Here is a 3801-nt window from a genome sequence, read left to right on the forward strand (position 1 = left end):
TTTTGACATTTACATAATTTACATATCTGTAATGTAATACATAACATCTATACAATATTTTCTTTATATAGTATCCTATATACCTGATGTTCAGTCATTCAGTGTATCTTTGGTCACTTCCTTGAGAGTAATGTACAATATTACACTCCTAACCTTTTCTGGAAGAACTTTAGACTGGAGGACAACTGATCAATGTTATAGAACACCAGGTACATCATAAAACAATGCCCTTTTTACCACACCTACTTTTTGGATGCTTCAGAGCTCTACTCATCAGATAGACGAGACTCTTAAAGTGGGTGTTGCTAGTTATTAAAGGTTATTGATGATTCTCTTATTAGAAAAGATTTTTGTTTATTTATTAATTATTTTATTGATGTTTATTTGTTTTTTAGAAAAGAGGTCACAGTGAAGTATTTGAGGAGAGGTTCAGTGGGCAGTTATTGGATGAAATCATGTCATGGCTGTGAACACAGGTGCTTATTGTTCACCATTTTACATGTACATGTATTACTTTTACATGTACACATACATGCATGTATGAATAAATTTTCCATTGCTTTGTTCTATTTATTTTTTCTCATTCTTAATTCTTTATCTTCCTTTCTTTCTCTCTCCCTCTCCTCTTTTTGCTCCTCTCTCTTCTCCTCCTCTAAAGGTTCGAGAAGCAGCAAGGTTTTATGTCACTCCAGCTCTCAGTAGTTCAGTCTAAGAACCATACTGAGAGTCTCTAGGAGTTTGTACAAGGTGACATACTTGAGGGGGACAACAGGCACCTTTGTGGAGAGTTTCAAGAGAAGGTACATGATTCAAATATCAAAATAATAATAATAATAATAATAATAATAATAATAATAATAATAATAATAATATTTTTGTCTTTTAATCCTTTACTTAGTAAGCACCTTTTAGAATGAAATCATCATCATTTTGTTTTATTCTTTACATGCTTAATGACATTTGTAACTGCTAAAATTGCCAATGTAAGACCCGCCAACAGGAGGTTATTAAATCTCCTAATTTAATGACCTCCAAATGAGGCAATGTTTCCAGCTGTAAAACTTATTTATAGCATTTACATCTTTTTAATATTTTTGATATGAGTGTGAAATATAACTATAGTACTTACATGTTCATGTATATCTTTTTAATTAAATGATTGTTTTTTTATTTGTTAGAGGGACACTTTAAAGAGTACATGCATCAAGACTCCTCCTCTACGCTCAAGAGGTTTACGACTATGTTTGAGAGACTAACAGAGAAATTAAATTCAATAATTATTTTGAGGTAATGAAGTGGATGGGCATATAAGGGTAAAATTGCCATTGAAATGAAAATTACTTGCCCACATAATAATGTTTCAGGGAATTACAGTTGAACAATTTTAATGCAACAATCATCCCTAATTTAAGAAAGTTTGAGCTGATTCTGATTATAAAGTTTTGAGTTGTGACCTTCCTGTACTATATAGCTTACATGTAATTTCCACACATTGGCTAAAAAATCACACCCAATTTATATTGCACAATTTCTAATATACATGTATTTTTTGTCCTAATGGCTGTATTTAATAATAAATTGATAATATACACATGTATATATGCTACATATGATAATAATTTTGAGTGGATTCTAACAAGTCTCAGTAACAAGTAATGAATATCATTATAGTCCAACCCACGATAGCCTTGTAACGTTGCATGCATTTATAAAGAGATCAGGTTTGAAGAACTGGACCAGATTCGTATTTCACTTGGAGTAAAATTTTTGAATGGGCAATTCACTGCAATTGCCCTGCTCTAATAGAATAATAACTTCATTAATCACATTATTATTTATATATATAATAATTTTAATTAATTAATTAAATACACTAAAAATTGGTACACTAATCACGCTCTTTTCAATGATGATGTAAAAGATGATGAATTTAAAGTTGATCTGATTCAGGCAGAAGTTTTTAAGTTACAGCCATTCCAAGAAATTATAGTAACATACATTAATAATAATTTAGTATATTGTAATGCACTGTATGCCATGTCTAATAGCATTTCCAGCTATATGTTACCAGGGTTTCTGACTAGAGTCCCTGTACTATAGTGTAGCGTCCTTGGTCAAATTTTGCCAAGAATGACTAGGAGAAAAATCTTCATATGTTCTTATGTTGTGTAGCAAGTGTGAAGTGATTCTGATCAAAATTGGATTTTTAATGAATTTTTAAATTTGCTCAAAAATTGGGCCAACATCACTATACTATAGTACAGGGTCCTTGACCAAATTTTATCAAAAATTACTAGGAGAGAATTCTCTCTTTTTATAATTTTTCCTGATGCATGTACATGTTCTTATGTTGTGTGGAAGTTTCAAATTTGGATTTTTTAAAGAATTTTTAAAGTTATTTAAAATGCACACATGATAGATATATTTTTGTCCTTGTGGCTATATTAATAATAAATAATTATTAAGGAATATTATGCTGCATAACGGTATTGCAATAGATTCCAACAACATGTTACAAGCCTCAGTAACAAGTAATGAATATCATTATTGTCCAACCCACTAGAGCTGTGCATGTAACATTGCATGCATTTATAAGAGATCCAGCTAAGGACAGCTTTAGGTTAGAAAGTTTTTGTTGAAGCAAATAGCTAAAGTTTTTGAATGGGCAGTTCACAGCATCAGTTGGTGAGGAGGGCAGTGGACCACTACAATTCAATACTCCTGATTGTATAGCCTTTTCACCTATAACAAGACAGGTTTATATTTCTGATAGTAATAATCATCATATACAAGACTTGAATCCTGATCTAACCTTCTCTCATTCATTTGGTAGTAAAGGATCAGCTAATGGACGGTTTCAGTCCCCACGTGACATCGCTATTGACAATCAAGGGACTAGTGTATGTTGATGATAGGAATAATCATCACATTCAGACATTTTCTCCAGATGGAAAGTTTTTGCGTCAGTTTAGTACTAAAGGATCTGCTCTTGGACAGCTTAATGAGCCAAGAGCTATAGCAATAGACACAGCTACTGGTCTAGTGTATGCTAGTGAATGGGGCAATCATTGTGTATTAGTCTTTACTAGTGATGGTGTGTTTGTTAGTAAATTTGGAAGTAAAGGTGATCGGTTTAATTGTCCTTATGCATTAGCAGTTGTTAAAGATGGAATATTGTATGTTTGTGATATTGATAATGGTCGTCTTGTAGTTTTTTAGATTAATTTTATTAACTTTAATTTTAAGATAATTTCATTTAGTCATCAACTGGTGCATGCATGGTAGGATAATACTTGCTGTTTGTGATCCCTTACTGCAGCAGTTGATCCCATGCATACTAGCAGATTATGAAGCAGATATTGCTTCAAGGGGTTAGAATTTGTGCATTTGAGAACTATGAAACCCAACCATCACATGATATACATGCTCAATGGCACATGGCCACAGATTCGCCAAATTAGAATCATCAAAAAGTTAGCAATTGCCAACATTTGGTTTCTTTGCCATGCAGGTGGCAGCAGCAGCACATTTTAACTTGTTCTAAGCTTATACATCTGTTCTTCTTTTGCAACAACTTTAGTTGCCATTTACAAGATCAAACCAAGTAGCCATAAATCAGTGTAAATGCTATTGTACAATGCTGATTTTACAAATAATGGAATAACAGAATTTGAAAAGTATTGCTATGGGAAAAAAAATGTTATCTTTATGTATCATAATTTCTTTAGTCACAAGATCTATGAATATATTTAAGGTATCGCCCACTTTTTGTGTCTAGCTGACCTTCTTTAGTCTTTCTCT

At 32.2% G+C, this 3801-nt stretch overlaps 1 long non-coding RNA gene across 1 annotated transcript; it reads left to right on the forward strand.

Annotated features, from left to right (window-relative positions):
- The first annotated feature begins 396 nt into the window (after positions 1-396).
- LOC109588833 (uncharacterized) lies at positions 397-1215 on the forward strand. The gene is made up of 3 exons (XR_002188385.1): positions 397-476; positions 659-800; positions 1179-1215. It is a non-coding gene; the product is annotated as an uncharacterized LOC109588833 (long non-coding RNA).
- The last annotated feature ends 2586 nt before the right edge of the window (positions 1216-3801 follow it).

This window comes from Amphimedon queenslandica, unplaced genomic scaffold, assembly GCF_000090795.2.
Source record: "Amphimedon queenslandica unplaced genomic scaffold, v1.1 AMPQUscaffold_11822, whole genome shotgun sequence".
In the NCBI taxonomy this organism is placed as follows: domain Eukaryota; kingdom Metazoa; phylum Porifera; class Demospongiae; order Haplosclerida; family Niphatidae; genus Amphimedon; species Amphimedon queenslandica.